Source organism: Astatotilapia calliptera, chromosome 7 (assembly GCF_964374335.1).
Source record: "Astatotilapia calliptera chromosome 7, fAstCal68.1, whole genome shotgun sequence".
NCBI lineage: Eukaryota > Metazoa > Chordata > Actinopteri > Cichliformes > Cichlidae > Astatotilapia > Astatotilapia calliptera.
Genome location: NC_137428.1, coordinates 47,851,948 through 47,878,811, shown reverse-complemented (window position 1 = coordinate 47,878,811; position 26,864 = coordinate 47,851,948). Strand labels below are relative to the sequence as shown.

Sequence of the window (26,864 nt, the reverse complement as noted above, 5' to 3'; positions counted from 1 at the left end):
TTTGTTTCTAATCCTTTAAATCATAAAAATCTCCACAAACAAGTAAGAGCATATAAGATCTTAAAGGAAATAACACTCCTCCCTGTTTGATCTCAGCACATTAAGCACTGAATCTTTGTATTCATGACAGAAAAGTTTCTGCACTCCTGGTGATTGTTAACAGTCCCACAGTCAGGCACCAGTATTAAATTAACTTGCTTGAAAGAGCCAACACAGGGTACAGCTGAAGTAACTCTTACCTCTTTTGTAAAACCAAATAAATATTGTGTGGTTCTTAATCCCATGGTAGTGTGGAAATGGAACGTTGATTACAATTTCTTGCAATGTCCTTTCTAGACCTTTAATCTACCCCCCAAAAAACTTTATAAACTACAAACAGTACTCCCATAGAACTTATTTCATATTTTTCTGTCATACACACTGAAGATATATCAATGTGCAGTTTTCTGGGGACCAGCATCTTGTAGACTGAGCAGGGGATTGAACCATCAACCTTCCAGATAGTGGATGAATAAGTCTGCATGCTAAGTTATAGCCAACCAATGACTAGCTGCATGAAATTACTTTAAAGTTGATATCTACGTTCTTTTTTTGTGTGTATGTGTGTGTGTGTGTGTGTGTGTGTGTGTGAGTGTGTGTGAGAGAGAGAGAGAGAGAAAACCCCCCCAAAATAAAATAATAAAATATCAACATACTCATCCATTAAAACAGTTATGGATTTAGCTACATGTGTAGAATGCATAAGCCTCGACAGAGAATCACAGTTAGGAAAATATACACAACGAAGAAAAAGTATTAAGCTGTGTTGCATATGGTTTCATAGTTAAGTAAGAAACTGAAAACATTTTTAAAAATTGACAAAGAAAAATACTGAAGTATGTACCATAGCAGGTAAAAAAAGATGCTATTGTATAAAAAAAGATTTACAAATTTTCCTCAACATGGCTTTGAATGGTGTAACTCAAATCATCATGTCAGCCTTCAGTTAATCCATAAAGGAGACATGATGAAACTCGGTATTCCGAAGTAGGTAAGTAAGCATAGGACTGAAGTTTTAGATTAAAACAGCATGAAATTTGCACAGTGAAGTGTAAAAATCCTAAATCACAGCAGTATAAAATGATCTAAACAGGTTATTCATGAACGCAAATGACTAATGATGCTGAAACAGTACAGGAGGCCCTACAGTGACCATGTCCTATCAAGATGATTAGGACACAAGAGGGTTTGCTTTTCCTAAGTTTGGATAGCTGCTGTTGTTTTGTTTATTTTTTTCTGACTTATACCCAAGCCAGCAATTAATGAGAGTTAGAGACACTTAACTACATTAGAGACAAAATATAAAGTTGTTTAAAAATCCTGTATTCGTTATTACGTTCAACAGTTTTCCTACAATCAGATGAGCTTAAAGTTATGTCAAACAGTCAGTATGTTGTGAATTCACATATAAAATAGCAAAATGCCCCTTTTAGTAAAGGTAGTGTGAGTATTTGTGACTTTTCATAGCATCTAAAATATATATTAAAAAGAGGAAATTATGAAAATTATGAAAATATTATTGCCTAAAAATGGGATTCATCAGCTCTATGGAGCTGTGAGACAGATGAAAAACCTTTTGACTCAACAAACTAAAGTATGTCATGACAATGTGATGTACGTGCAGTAGCAAAACATTTGATCAGCACTGAATGTTGAGCAAAGGTTGATCTGTCATTAACAGCACAGAACACATCTGTCCATATCTGCACAATAACAGGTCCAACATTCAAAAACTTTGCTGTTCAAAACCAAAAACATTTGCTCAAAGTTTTGGTGCCACCTCTAAAAACAAGAACCAGGATAAAGAGAGAGCAAAGAGCAGCTGCAGACCAAGGACATTCATTTTTATTCAATCTGAAATCATGTGATAGTGATAGATGGAAAGCTGAGGCCCTCCCTGTAAGCAGAATACATGTAAAAATGCATGTTGTCTTTGTCTGCTTACATTTTACTCCAGCTACAGCTAAACATAATCGCATTTGTTTTATTTTATGTATAAATTAGATCTTAAACTACTGGAGGTCGCACACGTGATGATGCGTGCATTGTTTTAATTGTACTCGTGTGTGATGAGTGTCCAAAAAGAGAAGAGCTCTGTTTACAAGTTTGCTAAGTGACTTAATGTTACCTATAGATAAAAGCAAAGAAAACAATTTCCAAGAAAGCAAACAAAACCATTGAGACGCATTCAGGTACAGAAGGATCCATTAAAACTCTTTAGCTTACAAATTTAGCTCCAGCCTTATTAGAAAAGAAAATAACAGGACTGCTGAAGCAGCTGAAGAGTTCCCCACAATTACACTTTTCACATAAGGGAAAAGGATGTGGAAGTGAAGGAAAATTGGAGCTTCTGAGAACAGAATTATCTCTAAGATTCTTTGTATTCATTTCTATTTAATAAATTAACTGAATTTTTTCTCCGTTTTTATCTAAACATTATCATATGTGAGATGAACCTTTAAGCAGGTTTGCTTTCAAAGTTTGTTTAAACCTTTTTCTTCTTTACCTGCTTGCATCGTACTCTTTTCCAAACTGTAACTTTAAAGTTAAAAAGATACCATAAACAATCAACAGTAAACAAGCTGTAAGTCTGGACTGCTGGATTAAATGCAATACTGTTTAGTGCTGTGGAAAAACTAGTGTAGTGAATATGCTGGGAAAAGACAGTGGATTTAATCTGTTCATTTTCCACATTCCAGTTTTGCCTAAATGTAATTAGATTTCTTTTATTTATACATTTGAGTGCCCAACAGCTGAGGAGCTTTGTTTACAAGTTCATTGAATGTCATCTGTTGGGAAAAGCAAAGACAAAAATCTGCACATAACCATTCAGAAGTCTCTAAGTACACAAGACTCCATTAAAACTCTTTAGTTTGCAAATTTAGCGTCAGTCTCTTGAAAAATGAAAATAATAAGACAAGATGAACACTTGAAGACAGTCACACAATTAGAATTTATGCAAAGGTGAAGTACACATGCAAGTGAAGAAAAATTACTTTGAAGATTGTTTGTATTTATGTTTACTCCTTTGTTTTAATAAGTTATGTTAAAATCTAAAATAATAAAGCACAGGCTTTGCAATTTGTCAGTTTGGTTACACGCTGCAAATTTAAATTATAATGTTGAATTACTGATGCACACCACTAAGTAAGACACATATGAGTTTAGCACTGCTCTGATCCTGTGGAAAGACTGTAGTGGAGTGGCATACTGGGAAAAGACAGTGGATTTGATGTGATGGTTTTCCAAAAGTGATCTCTAAATAATTTGAATCTAATTTGTTTTGTTTTATTGCATTTTTTTAAAATCTAGAATTAATGAAAGTAGTAAATGAGAGGACTATTTCAATTCTATGCTTTTTTCTTAAATAAGTATCCTGACAATGTCATGTACACTATATGGTCAAAGTATTTAGCCGCATGTCTTAATCTTTTAATTCAGTTGTTTCCAGTATAATTTATCACATTCTTTGTGACTAGATTTGTTGAAACACAGTCAAAGCTTAGTTTCTGTTTTTTTTTTTTACTCTTTTTTTCATGTGTGTCATAAATTGAGCTGACAGTTGTATTATACTGCTTTTAACATGCTTTTTTAGTGGTTTTCTTTAATTGTAATCAGTGTATCTGTGTAACACAGCTTTTAGTCAAGGAAACACAAACCCTGAATCCTTCTTATTTTAGTCTCCTGTCCAGTTTTCCCCCCTGTTTATGCACTGTTTAGTATCACAACTTAGAGCACATCTTTCTGGATCATTTAGTTCAAAGTATGGAGGGGGTATGGCTGGAAGAATCTAACCAGGTTAGTCATAAAATTAAACCTGCACATTAGTATCCTAAAACCTTGTGGGGAGGCTCTTGGGTGATCTGTGATGATCAGCTGATCCTGTTTATTTTTCTAGAGCTACACTGTACTTGAATTTTCATGTCAGGGAGACAGTACAAAAAAGACTAAATGCATCAAAACATCATCATCAAAACAGGAAAAACTGCATTTACACAAGAAAAATAAATGAGCTAAAAGAATGTATATACGTCATCATTCATGCACCCTGTTTATCACTGCTGCTGTGTTCAGACTACAACCAATAACTACACTGAATGACTACATGAAACTAAAACCAATGGTTCTAAACACAAAAAAGGTTGGTTACTCAGTTTTATTTTTTTGGTTTTCTCTCTCCTGTCCAAGTTCTACATTAAACTGAATTAAGGAAAAGTAGAAGCTAAATTAGACAGAAAAATAAATATATGTCTTAGTTTGACAGACAGAATATTTAAGTTATTTGAAAAATCTTTTTTCTTTTTGACACTCAAAAAAGTTCATAACTCACCATAATCAGGTGGGCTTGAGGCAACCAGTGTCAAACCCTCAGTACATAAGAACTCACATTTATGCCCTGAGTAAATTACCTTGTTTACGAAGTAAAGTAGTGCTAAAAACATCCAAAGGAAGGAAACGTATGAAAAACAAGAAAAGAAAAGAAAAACAACAAGAACAAGAACAAACAGAGAGCAGCTGCAGGGCAGGGACATTTCCACATATGACGTTTGAGATTTTATGAGTGATAAATGGAAAATGGAAAGGCAGCATTTCGTGTGTGTGCGTTTGTGCGTGTGTGTGTGTGGCTGGAGGATCATTTTAAACCACACGTAGCCAAAGTAAATACACTTTTTAAAACGTACCCTTGTATTCTTTGAATCAGGTCAGCCTGAGAAGATTCTTTTTAAGAATCAGTTTTTGTATTTTACATTTTTTGTACTCTTTTGTTTAAATAAATTCATTGTGCAAGTATCTTCAAATTCTCTTGTTCCTGTATCATCATTATAATGTGTAAATTAGCTTTTGTGTCCCAGCAACTCAGTGTTCATACCTGTGAGAAGGTCTACAGGTATAAAGCTTTGGTAACTACACATCTGGTGACCCTAAAATTACTCTTTCTATATTATTTACATTACGACAAGCCACATGAGTGGACGTTTAGTGTAAATGGACATCTGCTCTGTCCTGTGGAGAGAGCATAGTGGAGCAAACGTGCTTGGGAAGACTGGGAATTTGATCAATTAAGTTTCTAAAATTTACTTCCAATTAAAGGCAATCATAGTTGTTCCAGTTTATCTATAAATGTTATATTTTATTTTATATTTTATTTTTTGACTTTCGACAAATTAAAGAGTTTCCTGATAGTGTGATGAGAAGAAGTTTGTTTACAAGTTCACTGAACAATTGAATGTTACCTGTCAATAAAAGCAAAGAAATCTTTTTCCAAGTAAGCAGACAAAACCACTCAGAAGTCTCTAAGCACACAAGAGTCCATTAAAACTCGTTAGTTTACAAGCTTAGCTCTGACCTCTTGAAATGAAAATAACAGGAAAAGCGGAGCAGGTGAACATAATTGTACTTTCCACCAAAGTGACGAAGATATAGAAGTGAAGGAAAATTGCCTTTTCTAAGTAAAATTATTTGTAAGATTATTTGTACTCAACTGTATGCATTTGTACTCGTTTATTTAAAAAAATACATTGTCCAGCATATACATTTTCTCTTGTTTTGATCTGTGACATGAACTTTTTATTAGAATCTCAAAACATTTTTAGGCTTTGCAAGTATAACTTTGTCCCATTGTCGTTTTCCTTCTTGTCTGCTTTCATCTTAATCCTGTCCGAGCTTCAAATTTAAAGTATAAATTTAAATTTCTAACACATCCCATAAACAATATAGCAGCCAGTGTGGACTGTTGGATTAGGGTCAGCACTGTTGTTAACCAACTAAAAGAAATTATATGTTTTACTAATAGATTTTTATCTTAAACTAGAGGAAATAGTAAACATGGCCACCAAGATGTTTGCGCTATTTTAAATGCACCATTTTGACTTTTTATCAATTAAAGTGTCCTGACAATGTGACGAATACCCAAGAAGCACATTTTGGACACTTTGTACAGTTTAACACAATATACACTCGTGAGTAAAATCAAAGGAAATATGTGCCCACAACATCCACAAGTAGCTTCCTCTTAAAAGAACAATAAGAAAAACAAACAAAAAACAGGCAGCTCCAGATCAGAGGCATCCGCACATAGTATGTGGACACCGTTTAAGATTGTACAGGCTTGTGACAGAGAGAAAGAAAAAAGTTATTTAGTTTTGTCTGAGTCATCTCAGGCTGAGAAAAGATCATCTGTATACTTACAGAATCATTTCTGCATTTTCTTTCATAGTGTAGAAGTACGTGCAGTGCTTTTTATGTTCTTGTCTCATTGCTATGATCTGTAAGCTGAACTTTTGTAGGAACCTGTAAAGATTTTAATGAGCTTTTTGGTGACACTGTTGATTTCTTCTTTGCTTGTGTGCACCTTAGACCCATCCAAGAATCAAATTCCAAATATATGTTAAAATGCTATTGCAGACCATCAACAGTATAGGTATGAGAGCAAACTGTGAAAAAAAAAATAGATTTGATCCATTAACTTCCTTACAACTTAGACTAAATAAAATTATACTGATTTTAGTTATGCATTTTAGCTAAAATGACTAAAAGGAGTAATGATGATCTTGGAGATCAAATTCCCAGCCCTTTTTCCTGAAGTAAGACCTTAAATCTTCCTGATATTGTCTGACTCACATCCTAATGGCAAATTAAGACAGCAGATTAAGAATACTGTACATGTCTGGACAATTCAAGTCACACTGCTCGTACTATGATCCTCATATGTTATAAAGATCCGATAAGTTGAAAAGAGTTGGGGTTTTTTAAAATATATTTTAATTTATATTACTTACACCATTATTTCCTATGCTGACTCACTGCTTGTTTGCTCTAGGCTTAGTGAAACTGTGATGCAGTTTGTCAGCTCAAGCTTTTTTTTAATGATTTTCAATCAAAATTATGTTGTTTTTATACACAAATAAATGTCTATTAGTGAGGTAATTGTAACATTCTGTGCAAAAAATCATTTAATCAAAAAAGCTTGGTGTAAAATGTGACAATATTTTTGTATTTCTTTCTCTTTCAAGCTGTAATGAGTGTATGCATACCTGGCTTTGAGAAGAACTACATCGTGTAGATTTAAGTTTTACTCTTCCCTGTGGACAACACAACCATGTTTTAATGTTTACTGCTGGTTTTGAACCGAGAATCCTTGTTGACCTCTGTGGTTATAAAACTCTTTCAAAGGTGACTGCATAAACTTCAAATAGCATGCTGTTTCAGAGCAAAAAAGGAAAAAAAAACAGTTTGTTTTTCAGATTTTCCTGTAAAAAGGGCTGTCTTTAATGGGCAAATCTGTAAAGTGTACGCAGGAAGCTGGAGTTAGGTTCACATATAATTTGCTGCTATAACTACTCTTATTTGGTCTCCTGTTGACCACTTTTCTGTCTACCGTTTAGATACACGCAGTAATTGAATAATACAATTTTCCCCTCAGTGGGTGAGTCTAAATTTAGTGAGAACCTTCATGAACTGCTTATCTAAACCTTCATTTCTGTTACTAGTTACTACTTGTGTTTACTAAATAAATTTATTAACAAAATTTATAAACTGATTTATGTGTGTGTTTTTGTGTGTGTGTGTGCCTGTATATGTATTTGCCACTATGCAATCGGTCATTCTCAAAGTTTATTAAAAATGTAAGTAATTTCAATAAAACTATTGTAAAACTGATTTAGGAAGATTAAGACTCCTAGATATAATTGAGAAAAATATATTTTTGGTTTTAACTGCGACTTTACACAAGTGACCTTGAAGATGTTAAATTTCATAGTCAGTCTAGGTGTATGTCTCGATATTCACCCCACAGTATGTGCACAGTTACCCTTTTCTCTAAATCCTCTAAATTCCTTCAGTCTAACGGTGAGTCTTCTTCTAGATTGCAATTACAGTCTTCTACATAAAACACAAACCAATCTGTATTAACTCTAAATGTTTAGAATAAAGAAAACATTTAAATATACTGAAATCATCGTATTGCAGTAAGGTCTTGTGTTATTATCTGAGTGAAAAGTGATCAAGGTAGGTCAAGTCCTCCTTAAAACAATACTTTTCTCAAAATTATTTTTCCCATATATTTACTTTGTTGCTTCTACATTAACCTGTACCTCTCATATGTTAACACGTTCCTCAAGAGGCTCAAGACAGGAACATTTTGAGAGTTAGCGATCAGTGAGCCTCGTGGTGCCTCATTCTTTAGCTCCATAGGATTTCAATGCACATAATTTTTAGGCTTTGATTGAACTTTAGTCGAGGCCTCATTTAAAGTTAGACTGTGAATTATTTCAAATTGAATGTTTCAGAGAATAATATTTTTATGTCGTTCAGACATATTATTTATAAAAATTTTACAAGAATTGATCCTAAATTTGTTTGGCTAAGGCCTGTGGCCTTTGTTTCCTGATATGACACTAATGGCTTTTAAAATCTTTCACATTGTTCCAGCTGAACTTATACCTCCAGAACAAATAATGCTGGTTACATCTGTGCGGTGGCAGGTAAGTGAATTTCCAATAAATCTTGAATGTATATTAACTGTCTCTGTTGCCTGCTCTTGGGCCTACTACTGAAAAAATTATGTGTCCCACAAAGCAACATTTACAGTAATGGAGGACATAACCTGCTACAAGAGCAGAAATTATCCTGCCCAAACAAAACTTAAAATCAAAGATTAAGATTTGCTGCTAATAAATTCACCTTAAAGTTCTATATTTTCTTCTAGGTTTACCTTGACTAATTATACATTTTGATACGTGGTGCACACGTGGTAAAACCCATGAAAAGGCAAAGTTCAAAATGTCTTAAATGTTAAAAAATTGCAGCAATTTCTAGTTCTGTTTTTTTTTCTCTTCCCAAATATTTTTTAGAACCATTATAACTATAAGAAAAAGTCATATGTTGTTTTTATGCATTAGTCCTTTAAGTTTTGAGATAAAATGTACCCAGAAGAAAACTCAGTCAGGAGCCTCTAATTTTTGTTGCAAGTGTCAGTGAGGGAGTTTTAATGAAATATTCTGTGTGTTGCTGTAGCTACTGATAGTGTTTTTTGAGGCAAATATAATTTTGTAGTCTCTGAAGGAAAAGGCCTCATGTGGACTCAGTATATAAGTAAACTCACATTCAAAATGTTAAATACATCAGACAACACATGAATTACAATACAATGGATCTGAAACAGTTGATGAAAGGACTGTAGTTTCTGGATGAGTTGTTATTAATAGAAAGATTAAACAATAAAACAGCAGCTACATATTTTGTCATGTTTGTCTGCATCTGTGCTTTCTTGTTTGTAAGAAGAGAAGTTATAGTTATGAGAAAATACAAGCATACATTTTAAAAAGCGTATTTATTTGGCTACATGTGGTTTAAAATGATCCACCCCCACCTTCAGCCACATACACACACACACATACACACACACACACACACACACTGCTTAATCTTTTTTCTTATCCTTACCTCAAACACTTTTATTTAACTTTTAATTTCATAAAAATTAAATCTTTGAATTTTTCAAAGCCGTAAGCTATAAGGGATCACTACTTTCACAAAATGGTTTAACATCTGCATTATTGTAAAACTCTCTGATTAGTGTTTCTCTTCACACTCACATGCTGCTTCTTTAAGTTGCATCAGACCTAAATTGCTTTTTCCACAAATTCCAAAATAATGTTATTTGGTAGTTAGAACACGGTTAAATTTTTATTTATTTATTTTTTATATGATAATCACTAAAAAAATAATTTAAATAATAATTTCATCGCCCCATGTTACAAAACCAAATAAATACTGACTGAAATAATATGACAGTGTGATTTAATTAAAATAAGATATTTAATTATTTATGATTAAAAGCAAATGATAATATTTAGTTTTTTTTAAACATGGTTATTTGTGCATACCTGTGTTCATGAATGAATGATAATGTTAAAAGTCCGCTTGTTCACTGTTACTGTTTTAGACTACGTTACATGTTGGGAAAAAATAAACAAGATAGTACTTCAGCAGATTTATTAATAAATGTGTGTGTGTGTGTGTGTGTGTGTGTGTGTGTGTGTGTGTGTGTGTGTGCGTGCAGTGAGAGGGATGATGACGAGAGATCAAGTGGAAGAGAGAGTGTGAGAGTGAGTCAGTAACTGTACAAAAGCATCAGTATACGAGTGAGAATTTACTTGTGAAATTGTGTATTCCTGACATATGCAAACACTTGCGAGAGAGTAGTGTGTGTGTGTGTGTGTGTGTGTGTGTGTGTGTGTGTGTGTGTGTGTGTGTGTGTGTGTGTGTGTGTGTGTGTGTGTTTACCGTCATCCATTAACTGTGAAGACAAAGTGAGGAACAGTTTGTTATCACGTCTGATTCAACTTGTTCGTGAACATCTCCTGTTTTGGAAAAAAGAAAAAAGAGAAAAGAAATATTTATTTAAATAAAGTTGAGGTATGAGACTAAGCTATAGTTTGACTTTATAGTTTGAACTGACTAAATTAAAAAGTAAAGTGAAGTTACTCTATTAAAAGTTGTTTTGTCTCATCGACAGTTCAGTCCTCAAAGTAACAGCTGCAAAACAGGAAAACCATTAATAGCTCCTGTCTGTACATATGCATGTGTGCATGTGCATGTGCATGTATGCCCATTGATGGGACAGCATCAGTGAAATATTTCAAGGAATAATTTAACCCGCTGACGTAAGTGTTTGCATGGGTTAGAGGAAGAAAGGCTCGGATGTGAAATTTTGTCTATTTATATTTGTGCATTTGCGTGCGTCTGTGTGAGAATTAAATGGATTGTATGCTGTGATGCTTTATTCATCTCTGTCTATGAAGCCACAGAGACACCCTCAGAGTGCTGTTGACGTCCGGACATGCACTGGTGTGTGTGTGTGTGTGTGTGTGTGTGTGTGTGTGTGTGTGTGTGTGTTTTTGTCTGAGTGCATGTGTTCCTCCCTCCTTCCTACTTTGCTGAATCACTTTTCATGACCACCTATTTGGACAAGCAATTTTTTTGACTCACTTGACAAAAAAAGCAGATCTGTGTTGGTTAGGTGAGGCTAGACAACAGATAAAAGCCTCAGATTCAAAGTCAAATACATTGTCAGTAAAAGTGTCGCTCAGTGCTCCCCTAACCAGACAGAAGGGTGGAACAAGGTGGTGGAAAGGCGGCTACAGGACATGCAGGCGAGGTGATCTAAACTGTGCCTTTTTGTCCTTTACTATTACATGGATAAATGTCTACACAGAGCCACACGTCTTTTTAAAAATATGCCAACTTTATACCAAACAACCTTAAATTTAATAGACATTACTGTCAAATTAATAGTTTTATCATGGTTCTCAAAGGTAACAAAGGCTCAAATTGCCCTTCTTTTATCAAAATAATCAGCTGTAAAAAAACAACAAGAGTATTTTCCACATTTTTTAGATGAGCCTAATCCAAAAAAGGAGTTGTTTTTATTTTCCAGAAAAGGGTGTTTTTCTTTTGCTTGTTAGCTGTAAGAAAGCAAATGCTGACCAAGAGTCTGTGCCATGATGATCAAGGATTTGAGCAAGAGAGCTGCTTCATATGAGGAGCATGTTATTTATGTACTCTAACTGGGACATACATTAACATAGACTAATCAAACACATATCTTGGGTACCCCTTATGCTTACTGAAACAAGTACCTGGCATAACTTTACATGATCATGTGAGGTGTTTGCATACGCAGGTATCGTACATGTGTGAGAAGGGGCTTGAAGGTTATAGCCTAAACTAAAGACACAATATTACAGCCAAGGTCTTGATTCACACTCAATCATCCAGGTAAGGAAATCACAGAAAATTGATTCTGCTCATCTGGACGCCGCAGTTTCAGTGGCGAAACCATTTCGTCACTCATCCAAGAGGCTTCTTCAGTCGCAGCTGACTGCAGCTTTCTCCAGCCTTATAAAAAGTATATTGGCATAATGACCAAAACTAACACCATTGCCTACTAATGGGCTGTGAGTTCTGTTTCATGATCGTTAATATACAAAATGTCATGAAGGGGGGTAATTAGGGAATGGGTGTGCAGCATTGTAAGATGCTAAAACGGGAAAAGAGAACAACCATTCCTGAAAGAGTTCAGTTGAGTTCACCATCTTACAATGCTGGAACTACAGCCATTCCCCAACTCTGCGAATGGCACTCATGGCCATTGATCAGTGGTCATGATGTTTTGGACATCATGACAGTTTCAGTTTCACTGAGCTCACGGCCCATTGTTAGTCAGTCTGCTAGTTTCAGTCATTTTGCAAATATACTGTTGGTCAGGTTGGGAAAACCTGCAGTCAGCTGAGACTGAAGAGGTCACTTGGCAAAACGTTTCTGCAACTGAAAATGCTGCGTCCGCGTGAAGAGAATCAACTTCCTGGGATTACATTTAATCCTTAAACTATCCTGATCAGGGAATACTGTGGATTTAAAATTTGTGCAACACTCTAAACAGGAAATCAAAACACAGGAAATAGTCCCACTATTAGTCCCTTAATAGTTCCACCTGTGAGTCAGATGACAGGAGATTTACACACCTCAGCTGAAGAAGATAGTATCGATACCCACACATAGCCCGGGAAAATAACCTGAGAACTCTCACAATGTCATATAACTCTATGAAACAATACTTGAAAAGTGAATCAGCATGAAGCGCATTTACAGTAATTAGAAATTGTGTTAAAGAGATAAAAACATGACAGCGTGTTTGGACTTCTCATTTCAACTCATATTAAACCATATAACAAATGAAATCTTACTACTCCAGACTCAATACATAATGAAAAAGCTTATGACAAGGGGAGGAAAAGTCTCAGTAGAGTTGCAAAATAATGATAATGTAATATTTGTAAGTGTAAAAGCTTGTCTTGTCTTTCAAGGCTCAAGTGGCATAACCATGTAAAAGTGTGGATGACATCAGTAGGGAAGCTGAAACAGCTGGATGGTTGCCATAGCATCCAAAGTACTGCATACGATTGACAAATTTAGAAAACCAAACACTTTGTGGATTTACTCATAATGCTTTGATGGAACAGTAAATTTTAGACAGCTCAAACCAAAAGTTCAACCACAGAACTCAAAACAATAGCACACCTGATTACCTCTATTTTTGTAAGTCAACAAAGGTAAAAGAAGGCAAATATTTTTATTAAATGTTATATTTTAGATCCATGAGTAATTTAAAAACTATTTTAGCATTCTAACATGAAGAGAATAAAAATGTTTAAAAAAAACAAAACAATTTCAGCACCAAAGCCACAAACATATCACAGCAAAGAGAACACCTCTAATACTGGAGCGTGTGTAACTTTTGACATTTACAGATTACAGTCCCAGAATTTCATCCTCATCCTCACTTAAGACAAAATAGCAACCTGTGGCACAAAAAGATGAGGCCAACAGAAAAGCGCCAAAATCTGCAGTTGTTTGAGTCTTCACTTGAAGCTGCCTTCCAATTCAAGTCAGCCCTCACAGACTCCCATGGGAAAAAAAAGTCTGTTTATAGCATAGTAGCACAGACACAATTAGGACTCAAATTTATGGGTGTACCTCCTTTAATTGATAAGTTGCTAACACACAGCTGTAGGTCCATGGGTCATTGAACTGGACCTCTGTGATGATTGTGATGGGACCCTTTAGAGGATTTTTAATGGAAACTTTCTTAAAAAAAATAAAATGGCTTGCTGAGTAGTAAAGCCTGTACAAGAAGTTTATGCTTCACTTTTATTGAATGAAACACTTGCATTTTGCTACATTGTTACTTCGCACTAATTGGCAGACTTGTGTGCCTCTGCATTAAACTCATATTTTCAATGAATGTATTGTGTGGTGTTATCTGTTTAAGTATATCCGGTTTTATGGTGAAAAGGTGTTGGGTACCGGAAGTGACAAATAAAGGTCGAAGTTGTTTGCTCTACAAGGTGTCGTCTCTTTCCCTACCGAAAACCACGACATGGTGTCAGGAGTGGGATGGATGTAAGTGCCTTATCATCGGGGAGTGACAGCAAGCGACTTTGGGAGTGATAAAGAGTTTTCTCGAGACGAAAGATGTCGGACGAAGAAGCGGGAGCTAGCGCAACAGTTACGCGGCCTCGCACGCCACCGCCCCACCAGCGAGCTAACGGCGGCTACAATGCTAACGCCAACCTACCCCCGAATGCCACTTTCACCATCCAGCCCCCCGAGCTGTTCGATTTCTCGAAGCCACAGCATTGGGAAAAATGGATAAGGAGGTTTGAAAGATTTCGACTCGCAAGCAACCTACACCTTAGCTCCGAGGCTAACCAGGTGAACACTCTCATCTACTGCATGGGGGATGAAGCAGATGATATCCTCCGAGGACAAGCATTATCTGACATACAGAGACAGCAGTATCAAGCAGTAAGAGACACTTTGGAGATGTACTTTGTTCCCAGAAAAAACATTATCTACGAGAGAGCCCGCTTTAATCAGAGAACACAGCAAGCTAATGAAACTGTAGACTCGTTTGTCACTGCACTTTACGCTTTAGCGGAAAACTGCAGTTATGGTGCGCTGCACGATGAGTTAATAAGAGATCGCCTCGTCGTGGGTCTGAAGGACATCAGCCTAGCGGAGAGACCTCAAATGGACAAAGATTTGACGTTAGAGAAAGCGGTTAACCAAGCCAGGCAGTCGGAAGCCATCAAGAAGCAGCAGTCGGACATCAGAGGGGAAAATAAAATGGAAATAGACGCTGTGTCAGCTAAGCACAAGGAACAAAGGCATTCAACGTTCAGACCCCGTGGAGATCGCAAATACACATCAAAGGACAAAACATCTAATGGGAGATCATGCTACAGGTGTGGGAAAACCCCTGCACATGGTAAAGATCAATGCCGAGCGAAAGATGTATTTTGTCACTCATGTGGTAAAAGAGGTCATTTCAGTAAAGTGTGTAAATCTGTTAAATCTGTGCATGTGATAGAAGCCGAAGAAAGCGATGTTACACCCGTGTTTCTTGGTTCTGTAGACGTAGGCTCAGATCCTTGGTATGCAGATCTCACTATCAGAAACCACAAGGTCAGATTTAAGATAGACACAGGAGCTGACGTATCTGTTATCCCTGCCCAGACGTTTTACAGCATAAACCAGAACGAGACAGGGTTATGCAAACCAGATAGATCGTTGTTTGGTCCGAGTGGTTCCCCACTTGACGTGTTGGGTATGAGCAGAGAAACACTTTGCAAAGGTGAACAGGGAATACAGGAAAATGTGTACATTATCATACATTTGCACGTAGCACTGTTAAGCAGGCCGGCGAGTGTCAAGCTGAACCTAGTGTGTAGAGCCGACAGTATTGACATGAATGTGCTGCACGAAAAATACCCGAAACTGTGTCAGGGTTTAGGCTTAATGCAACAACCTTATTCAATTAAGTTGAAGCCTGAGGCTGTGCCTTTTTCCCTGGCCACACCGAGACGGGTCCCCATTCCACTGTTAGGAAAAGTGAAACAGGAACTGGAAAGAATGGAGTCCATGGGAGTAATCAGCAGAGTAGAAGAACCAACGGAGTGGTGCGCAGGAATGGTCCCGGTGCCAGCAAAAAACGACTCAGTACGTATTTGTGTCGACCTCACCCACCTCAACGAAGCAGTGTGCAGAGAAAAGTACATCCTGCCTTCGGTTGAACAGACTCTAGGTTCTCTGGCGGGAGCTAAAGTCTTCAGCAAGTTGGACGCAAACAGAGGCTTCTGGCAGGTTCCATTGTCACCAGAGTCAGCACACTACACGACATTCATTACACGCTTTGGGCGCTTCTACTTCAACAGACTTCCTTTTGGAATAGCGTCTGCCCCAGAACATTTTCAGCGTAGAATGTCAGTAATCCTTAATGGGCTGCCAGGCGTGGTCTGTCACATGGATGATATTCTCATTTGGGGACAGGATCAGCAGGAGCACAATGCCAGACTGCACACAGTGCTCAGTAAACTTCAAGAGGCCGGCGTCACACTAAACATGCAGAAATGTGAGCTGAGCAAACAGGAAGTGAAGTTTCTTGGACACATCTTGTCTGCGGAAGGAGTGCAGCCTGACCCAGACAAAATTAGAGCAATCTCAGAAATGAAAGAGCCATCAAACGTCAGTGAAATGCGCAGCTTTCTTGGGATGGTAAACCAATTAGGCAAATTTAACCCAGGACTTGCTGAAAAAGATAAGCCCCTGAGAGACCTGCTCTCGAAGAAAAATCAGTGGGTTTGGAGCTGCGCACAGCAAAAAGCATTCAAGCAGCTGAAAGGCGATCTGACGTCAATCCCATTCTTGCACTCTATGACCCAAACAAAGAGTTAAAACTGTCTGCAGATGCTTCCTCCTATGGACTGGGAGCAGTCCTATTTCAAAAAGAGGGAGAGCAATGGAGACCTGTTGCATATGCGTCTCGTTCTTTAACGGAAACAGAACAGAGGTATGCACAGGTGGAGAAGGAGGCGCTTGGATTAACATGGGGGTGTGAAAGATTCAAAGATTTCCTCATCGGGAGACACTTCTCCTTAGAGACTGACCACAAGCCACTCATCAGCCTGTTAGGCCAGCAAGCCCTAACCGAGCTTCCACCCAGGATCCAACGATTCCGCCTAAGGCTTATGAGGTACAGCTACACCATCTCACACACTCCTGGTAACGCACTCCTCACAGCAGATGCACTGTCACGTGCACCCATTAACCAAGACCCTGATTCAAAAGCTACAGCCGAATTTCTGGAAGACACAAATATTTATGTGGATGAAATTGTCAAATGCATGCCTGCTACCTCGACATACATCACACAGGTAAAAGAACAGTTAAAAACCGACAGCATATGTTCAGAGGTCATGACTTTTTGTCAGAGCTGCTGGCCAGAATATAGCCATCTCATAGGCCCAATTAAAGCATATTGGCCACACAGAGAGACCTTAACTGTACATGACAATCTGCTACTGAAAGGCACCAGACTAGTAATCCCCACTGCTATGCGCCACTCTGTCCTAAGTGCCCTACATGAGGGGCACCAGGGAATGTCTAGATGCAGAGAGAGAGCCAGAGAGGCAGTGTGGTGGCCTGGTCTGAGTGGGCAAATAAATGAACTTGTGAAAAACTGCACCATTTGCATCAAAGAGCGTACTAACCCAGTACAACCTTTAATGCCAAGCCAACTCCCGGAGAGGCCATGGCAAAAAGTTGGTGCAGACCTTTTTACACTCAATGACAGCAACTATGTGCTTTTGGTGGACTACTACTCGAAATTCGTGGAAATAGCCAAACTTACCCCCACCAGATCGGAAGATGTTATAGTACACCTAAAATCTGTCTTTTCCAGACATGGAATTCCAGAGCTTTTCTACACTGACAACGGACCTCAGTTTTCAGGACAACAGTTCAAAGACTTTGCAGCAACCTATGGGTTCAGACATGTAACAAGCAGTCCTAGATTTGCACAGAGCAATGGTGAGGCTGAGCGTCATGTCCAAACTATGAAAAACCTGCTAAAGAAGGCAAAAGACCCATATCTTGCACTTCTAGCTTACAGAGCAACACCATTGGCTAACGGATATAGCCCGGCGCAACTACTGATGGGACGGAGACTGCGCACGCCAGTTCCCCAGCTTCCTTCCCTACTCAATCCCAGCCTGCCCAATAAGAATACAGTGTTGGCAAAAGCGAGAGAGAGAAGGGCGAGGGACAGTGATGCGTACAACAGGAGACATCGGGCGACTGAACTTCCTCCATTCGCACCGGGGCAACCAGTGTGGATTACAGACACTAGGCGTGAAGGGACTGTCATCTCCTCTCACTCCACACCCCGCTCTTATATGGTTGAGACTCCTTCAGGAGCCATCAGGAGAAATAGACGTCACCCCCAGCCATTGCCAGAGTCCACACCAAAGTTACAGACCCCATCTACCCCCGTCAGTCCCAGAGAAAATACCCTGCCAGCTCCCAACCTATCGACGTCTACAACTCTGACTCCCAAGACAGAAGTCCCAGGTCTTGTCAGAACTAGAGCTGGCAGAGTTGTCGTAAAACCACAAAGATTGAACTTGTGAGATTAAATAAAGCAAAGCTTCTCGAGTTAAAAATAGAGTAGCTATGTTTCTGCAATAGGTTCTAAGAAGTAACGAAAGTACAGTTTCCCTTACGCAGTAAATGTTTCAATAAGTTGTTGTTTTCTGAGAAAGGAGGATGTGGTGTTATCTGTTTAAGTATATCCGGTTTTATGGTGAAAAGGTGTTGGGTACCGGAAGTGACAAATAAAGGTTGAAGTTGTTTGCTCTACAAGGTGTCGTCTCTTTCCCTACCGAAAACCACGACATATTGCTATTGAACCTTGCTGATCTCACTCCAACCAGTGTTTCAGAAGGGTAAGTTCTGGCTACAATAAAACAAAGTCTTAAAACTGTAGGGTCCAAAAACCAATGGGTGATGGCACAGTACTATCTCCATCTTTTACAGTGGGGCAAAAAAGTATTTAGTCAGCCACCGATTGTGCAAGTTCCCTCACTTAAAATGATGACAGAGGTCAGTAATTTGCACCAGAGGTACACTTCAACTGTGAGAGACAGAATGTGAAAAAAAAATCCATGAATTCACATGGTAGGATTTGTAAAGAATTTATTCGTAAATCAGGGTGGAAAATAAGTATTTGGTCACCTCAAACAAGGAAAATCTCTGGCTCTCACAGACCTGTAACGTCTTCTGTAAGAAGCTTTTCTGTCCCCCACTCGTTACCTGTATGAATGGCACCTGTTTGAACTCATCATCTGTATAAAAGACACCTGTCCACAGCCTCAAACAGTCAGACTCCAAACTCCGCCATGGCCAAGACCAAAGAGCTTTCGAAGGACACCAGGAAAAGTATTGTAGACCTGCACCAGACTGGGAAGAGTGAATCTACAATAGGCAAGCAGCTTGGTGTGAAAAAATCAACTGTGGGAGCAATCATCAGAAAATGGAAGACATACAAGACCACTGATAATCTCCCTCGATCTGGGGCTCCACGCAAGATCTCATCCCGTGGGGTCAAAATGATCATGAGAACGGTGAGCAAAGATCCCAGAACCACACGGGGGGACCTGGTGAATGACCTGCAGAGAGCTGGGACCAAAGTAACAAAGGTCACCATCAGTAACACACTACAACGGCAGGGAATCAAATCCCGCAGTGCCAGACGTGTTCCGCTGCTGAAGCCAGTGCATGTCCAGGCCCGTCTGAAGTTTGCCAGAGAGCACATGGATGATACAGCAGAGGATTGGGAGAATGTCATGTGGTCAGATGAAACCAAAGTAGAACTTTTTGGTATAAACTCAACTCGTCGTGTTTGGAGGAAGAAGAATACTGAGTTGCATCCCAAGAACACCATACCTACTGTGAAGCATGGGGGTGGAAACATCATGCTATGGGGCTGTTTTTCTGCCAAGGGGACAGGACGACTGATCCGTGTTAAGGACAGAATGAATGGGGCCATGTATCGTGAGATTTTGAGCCAAAACCTCCTTCCATCAGTGAGAACTTTGAAGATGAAATGAGGCTGGGTCTTCCAACATGACAATGATCCAAAACACACCGCCCGGGCAACAAAGGAGTGGCTCCGTAAGAAGCATTTGAAAGTCCTGGAGTGGCCTAGCCAGTCTCCAGACCTCAACCCCATAGAAAATCTGTGGCGGGAGTTGAAAGTCCGTGTTGCTCGGCGACAGCCCCAAAACATCACTGCTCTCGAGAAGATCTGCATGGAGGAATGGGCCAAAATACCAGCTACTGTGTGTGCAAACCTGGTAAAGACCTATAGTAAACGTTTGACCTCTGTTATTGCCAACAAAGGTTATGTTACAAAGTATTGAGTTGTATTTTTGTTATTGACCAAATACTTATTTTCCACCCTGATTTACGAATAAATTCTTTACAAATCCTACCATGTGGATTCATGGATTTTTTTTTTCACATTCTGTCTCTCACAGTTGAAGTGTACCTCTGGTGCAAATTACTGACCTCTGTCATCATTTTCGGTGGGGGAACTTGCACAATCGGTGGCTGACTAAATACTTTTTTGCCCCACTGTATATACAGTTTCTAAAAGTCACAACAATATTAATAGGCAAGTGCAGACTTCGGGAGATGCACACAGTGGAACGATATCCTTAAGGGATGTTACTTAATCTGTAAAATAGCTAATAATAATAATTAATAACAAAACAGAATCAGTGTCATCAGCTCACAAAGAGATAAAATATCACAGAATAACTGAATATTTATAGAGATATAAAAATGTATTATATTTATTATGAATAGCTCTTGGGGTTTTTGTACATTTTGAACATATTCTAACAAATCTACCAATAACTCAAAATCAGAGTATCGTCAGCCATACAAATAAAGAACAGTCATGGTTAAAAAAAAAAAAACTGCTGGCAGGGTGTGAGAAATGAACAGTCGTCTCTTGCAACACACTTTGAAGCCCATTATCTTTTTATGATATGTAAGAAGAAAGAGAAAATATTTTAACAACAAGATATTAATTGCCTGACAGACAGAAGTGATCACAAGGCCAGTTAAGTGACACATCAGTTAAATATGAATGTTTTTTATTGTGATTTTTTTGTTGTTGAGGAGACTCGATATAAAAAACAGTTAACTTATAGCTAATATCTGATAGTTGTAACTATTTATATTCTATAAATGGTTCAGCTTTGTATATGGTAATGGTAGTTCACATTGATCATTGAGGTGTCTTAGAAACCAATCTGCACAGTTTAGATGGAAGTTATAACATGACACATTCACATTAAAGGTGATAATTAAAGATATGAATTATAGGTATTTTGGTCTCCCTAATAAGGATGGTTTACCTGAAAACAGCTAAGTAGAAATGTTAGGGCAAGTCTCCAAACTTGTTTGCAAGACACTGCATATAATTTCATGTAGCTTTCATTCATGCAACTGTTCTTAATAGTTCATGCTGTATACCCTCTTGGTCCCAAGCATGACCATATGTAATTAAAACAGTCACAGCGATCAATAATCAGGCTATCAAAGGCCTGGCCAAGGTAGAATTTAGATTTCATCACTGCACATACACTCACTAGCCACTTTGTTAGGTAAGTATGTTCACCTGTACATTAAGTCGATTATCTAATCAGCCAAATAAATGGCATCAAAATGGGGAACAAAGGTAATTTAAGTGACTTTAAAAATGAAATGGCATGGTTGCTGGTGCCAGATGGACTCTCAATCTCAATATTTCAGACTGACAAACAGAAAATGCCTTGTTGATGTCAGAGATTGGAGGAGAGTGGCCAGAGTGTTTCAAACTGACAGTAACTAAATTGATCACTCGTGATGATCAACGTATGCAGAGGAGGATCTCTGAGCATGCAATATTTCAAACCGCAAAGCAGCTTGACTACAGTAGCAGAAGCAGAAAACCCCAACAAGTGCCTTTCCCGACCATGATGGTGAGTTCACTGTACTCAAATGACCTCTACAGTCATCAGATCTCAGTCTAATTGAGCACCTCTGTGATGTCGAGGAACAGGAGGGTCACATCATCTATGTGTAGCTGAAAAATCTGCAGCAGCTGTGCGATGCCACCGTGTCAATATGTAACTAAATTTCTGAGAAATGTTTCCAGCACTTTGTTGAGTCTATGTCATGAAGGATTAAGGATTTTTGAAGGTAAAAAGGGTCCAACCCAGTACTAGAAAGGTGTATCTAATAACATGTTCTATGACTTAAGATTTTCAATTTTGAATTTTTTTTTAATTACTCCAAGTTGAATCTTACTTATTACTTACTTAACTTATTTAAGACTGTACATAAAATACATAGTGCTGACAATTTAATGCTTTTATGACTTATGTAAACTGTCATTAACACCTAAAATATACATGATGGAGAAAGTGTAGCGTTAGACACTTCATTTATACAAAGTGCATTTCCTACTGGCTACCTGCCAGTTCAAAGCAGCTTCTTAAAACTTTCTGTATAACAGTGAAGTCCCAGCTAAAAGCTAGCTATACCTACCCGGGGTAGCGGTCATGGCCAATTAGGGGCTCTGTTGGCTCTCAGGTGACTGTTTCCTCGTGGCTGCGTGCAGCGGGGTTAGGGGAGGGTCTGTGCTGACGGACGTGGGTTACTGACCTGGTAGCCTGGCTGCCCCTGGGTGGGTCCGGGATGGGCGTGAGGTTCTGGGGGCGCTCCGTCTCTGGGCTGGGGCCCTGGCTGGGCCTCGGGGGCTTGGGTCCTGGTTGGTGTGTTGCCGGGGTTGTGGGCGGGTGGGTGCATGGGGGCCCAGCCCTGGCGCAGGGTGCCGCCGGTGCGTCGAGCCACCTGGGGGGCTCTTCAACTGGTGGAGGAGGTTGTCACATCTTGGGGGAGGTTGTCACATCTTGCAGGAGCTTTCCTCTCTTCAGGAACTCTCTCTGCAGGAGGGGGAGATACAGGAGAGGTGGAGGAAGATCTCAGCCTGGGTGTTTTTTGTCTTATGTAGTCTGGAAGATGAGTGGATGGTGGGGTGGGTGCAGTTTTCTCTGTGGTGGGGTTGGGTGGACTGTCCCGGGCTCTGTGGGGCCGGGAGGCGCTCCTGCACTGGGCCCCGGTCTGGATGGGCCTGGGCCCCCTTTCCCTGGCGGGTCGTGGAGTATGGGGGTGCCTACTGGGGTCAGCGGGGGAGCTGGCCCCAGGGAGGGGTCACTTGCCCCTCCCTTCCTTCCCTCCCCATCTCCAGCTGCCTCCCTCTTCCCGCTCCACCACAACCACCCACACATGCAGGGCCTTGGAGTAGGGGTATGTCACCAGGGTGCAGAGGAGGCTACCCCCCCCCCCCCTTCCGGCTGCCTCTGGCTCAATTTTATCCCACAACTTAGACATTCACATTACTCACACTCTCATTACACATACATATAGGATCTTGGGGGTGGGCACGATACACGGAATCCAAATTACCATCAGGGTGTACACCTCACCCCTGGCGTCGTTGCCCACCTCTCAATGTTAAATACACGTAGACATTGAGGGCTAGCAGGAGGGACTATGCGCTTACCTGCTGCTCTTTGGCAGGTAGCTCCATGCCCTCCTGGGTTTTAAATGCACTTCAGAACACACATGCATCAACACTACAATGAGCGGGTGGAGGGAGGTTTGGAGTCTTCTCTCACCCCCATTCTCTGCAGCCTGCTGGAGCGGGGGGGCTAGGAGGAGTTGGCCGTCCGACTGCGGTCTGGAGTGTGGGGCCTTCCTGCTGCTGCGGAGTCGGGGTGGTCTGCCTCCCCCCACCGCAGGGAAAAGGGAAACACCACCTGGGTCTGGGTGCAGTTCCCCCCTCCAGGGGCAAGGGTACCTAGACCCGGTTCGTAGAGTACGCTTGGGGAGTGTGATCGTGTGTACAGCGTCTCTTTATGTCTGTCTCCACGTTGGTTGAGTGTGTAGTGAGTGCATATGAGAGCATGAGGGGGGGAATGGATGTTTGTATCTGTGTGTGCCTGTATGTCTGTGTCTATATGTCAGGTTGGGTGTCAGACGCCACCTCTCTGGGGACATCTCAGGCCCTCCAAGGTTTGGAGGCCTATCTCCCCCCACCACCACTTCCCCTGCCAGTGGCGGACTCCCTCAGACATCGGTGCGTTGGTGGTTCTTTGTGTCTGGGGATGTGCGTCCAGGTACACACCGGCTCACTCCTTGGCGGCCGCTTATCGGGGCCTGGAGCCTGGGGCTCGCTCGGGCCACTTCGGAGGTGGGGTGCCCCCGGCCTCTCGGCCTGGGGCTCGGTCACTCAGGCACAGCTGGCTGCCAGCGGAGCTCACGGGCGCGTCACTGCAACTCCCCCTGGCTTCTGCTCCGCGGCTGCTCAGTGAGCCCTCATCTGGGACTCTCCTCAGCTCTTTCTGGGACAGTGGCGCGGCTGCCCCTCTGTTGGTCTTCCTTGGTCTCTTGTGTTCTGGGGGCCTCTGGATGTCTGGAGTTTTGATCTCCTCCATACCTGCTTCATGCCCTGGAGGACGGGGCTGTGGCCCCCCCACACCCTCTAGCAGATCATTACATGAAGGAACCTTTAAAAAAACAAGCGCGTCCATGCTCACAGGTGTACACACGGGTGATCACACCCACAAACTACACCCTTTTTGGCTCCTACCTCAAAGCACACTGTGTTCTGTTGATCTTATGTGCTGCACAATAATGTTTAATATTTAGTATTTACTGTCATATTCCCATATATTATTGTGATGTTGTTTATTCTATTACTCTTGTTTTCTTCTGCTTGTTTTCTTTTTTCTTTCTCAACAGGTGATCCAGGTGATTGATATACGCATTTTTTTTCTCTGCCCGTTCTGTTGGTTTGTGTCTTTTGCCCTTCTCCCCCGTCCCTCTTCTCAGCTGTTTTTCTTTCCCTCTTTCTTTCTCCCCTTCTTTCCCTCAGTCAAGTCTGTCCCATATTCAGCAAGTGAAAATAAAATAAACAATAAAAGGTGAATCAAATGGACCATTACGGCAAGGCTGGGATGGTCAATTTGGTAAAGTAAATCCGTTGGGCATCTTTCTTTGCCTTTAGACAATAATTCTGATGGCAAAAGAGCCAAACGGGACAGGCAAAAATAAAAAAATAAAAAAATAAAAAAATTTAAAAAAATAAATAAATAAAAGCTAGCTATACGAACTCTTTCATATAGAAAACTCTTTCTGTTTGTGTGCTGTGTTTTATTTTTTCTTTTGTAAGTACTTGCTTTAATCTAGTATTATAGAAAATACATTTCAGACTGTTACATGAGTTAATGCCTATCAAGGGACGGGTGTTGGAAATTAACATCATCCATACACATGGTCGGTACACTGGCCATAACCTCTGCAACCGCCAGTGTTAATCTGTATTTAAAGCTTGCAGATTGTATGATGATTTGAGCTTTCTGACTCACCATGTCACATAATTGAAATAATAATTAGTATTTTATAAAAAATAAAATAAATAAATAAATTGTAAAAGATGATTGTTGCGATTAACATTATGGTATTTATTAAAACTGAGAAAAAAAAGAAGATTGCAGAATAGTCACAGAACCAAATTCAAATTCAAATTTTATTTGTCACGTACACAGTCATACACAGTACGATATGTAGTGAAATGCTTGGACAACTGCTCGTGACCTAAAGAAAACAAAAAAGGAAAAGGCTATGAATAAGATAGGAAATAAATATGAAAAATTAAAAAGGGTAAATTTAACTAGGAAGGAATAAAATATAAATTAAGGTTAAAAATGAAATAACTGTACAACACAAATTAGAATGAAGGGTAAATTTAACTGGGAAGAATAAGATAAAGATAAATATATAAATTAAAGTTGAAAATAAAATAACTGTACAACAAAATACACAATACACAATATAGAACTATATAAGAATGTATGAAGAAATATAAATATAAATAAATATATACACAATAACAGCAGCTGTACAACCAGCACCTCATCTCACATTTTTAATAGATTAATGTCTGTTTTTGAATAGTTGGATACAACCAGAAAGAATTGAATATTTTCATTTGTTTGGCAAAATTATTATTTTTAGATTAAAAAAGGCAAGACCAAGAACATTTTTATTCAGATTTTTTCTAGTTCTGTACTGTTGGTTTCATACTATATATACATTCCATCCTTCTCAGAACACAATCTGGTCCACAGACCCAGAGTTCTAAGGCTTGTTGTTGCCCCATGTCTATGGGGAAACATAAGTTGGATAAAAATCAAAGATGCATTGGTACAAGCTGATACTGTAGGAGCTCCAAAAATATGGTGGAGTTATATTGGAAGATTTCCTTGGTGTCCCTTGGTGGGAGGATAGTTTGAGTTTCCTCTATGTTGAGAACCTTTCTGCATCATCAGCAGGTATCTCAGGTTCACTAGCTTTTCCCCCCTCTTCGTGGCTGTTGTATTTGTCCTGGGAGCCTGGTTGCCTTGAAGGTGAAAATGGATGGCTACACAAGGAGGTACCCGGTTCTTGTGGGCTATAGCTTTCTGGAAGCCCACCTATTTGGTGATTTCTGTTGGAACCTTGTCATGTCCTCTCTCCCGGTGCTTTTGGACATCCTCCCAAGATGTGGCTCAGTGTGCACAGTACTGCGCCACATTGCAGGCATGATGAGCTTTCCTCCTTCCCCCAGATCTTTAAATTGCTTGGAGTTGGTAGATCAGCCATGGTGCATGGTAAGAAGTTCTTTCCAGGACATTAGTCCAGCAAGTGCTTGGTCCCACTGCATCCAAAAGCCTGGAGATGCAAGCCCCATCGCCTTCACCCGGCAGTCATCTTCTGCTGCCTCTGCACCCAAGCAACCTTCACAGACCACACTGATGATTTCTTGGGGCTTCCAGTATGCTTCTGGCTCCAATACTGCTTCTTGTGACTTCCACTTCCTGCTGCATCCAATAGATTTGTTGGCCTGTTGGACATTCTCGTCTTTTGATGGGAGGAGTGTACCCACTGCTCTTGCCTTGGTGGCTTTGAATTCTTCCACCAGTGATGAAACTGGTAATGGCTTTTAAGTGCTTTACAGGTTTACCAAGCTAAAGGGAATTAGAATGCCCAACCATTTTCTCAGAAATTTGCTGCACAGCCTTTCCTTTGCTTCCAATTGTGGCATGGGGAAGGCATACAGTAGGAATAGCCATTCTAGTCTGGGTATGATGTCATACTGAAAGCACCAAACCTTGAACTGTCAAGCAGCAGGCTGTTGTTAATTGATTTGAGCGAAGTACTTAACTGAGATTTGGCATCCCTGGGATTGCCGGTGTCCTTCAGGGAGCTATCATAATTCTTCCCAAGACATTGGATCCCTTGCTCTTGAGTTGTTAGAATCTCTG

At 39.8% G+C, this 26,864-nt stretch overlaps 1 long non-coding RNA gene across 19 annotated transcripts in view; it reads right to left on the bottom strand.

Moving 5' to 3' along the window:
- The window catches only part of LOC113026395 (uncharacterized), a 62,755-nt gene that overhangs the window by 9,922 nt on the left and 25,969 nt on the right, over positions 1-26,864 (bottom strand). For 15 of the 19 annotated variants that reach the window (XR_013910056.1, XR_013910066.1, XR_013910058.1 and 12 more), the window contains one exon: positions 10,327-10,403. This is a non-coding gene — a long non-coding RNA (uncharacterized LOC113026395). Of the gene's footprint in view, positions 1-10,326; positions 10,404-10,527; positions 10,579-22,158; positions 22,440-26,864 lie in introns of all 19 variants that reach the window. The other 4 variants (XR_013910059.1, XR_013910062.1, XR_013910061.1 and 1 more) reach the window with 3 other exon arrangements.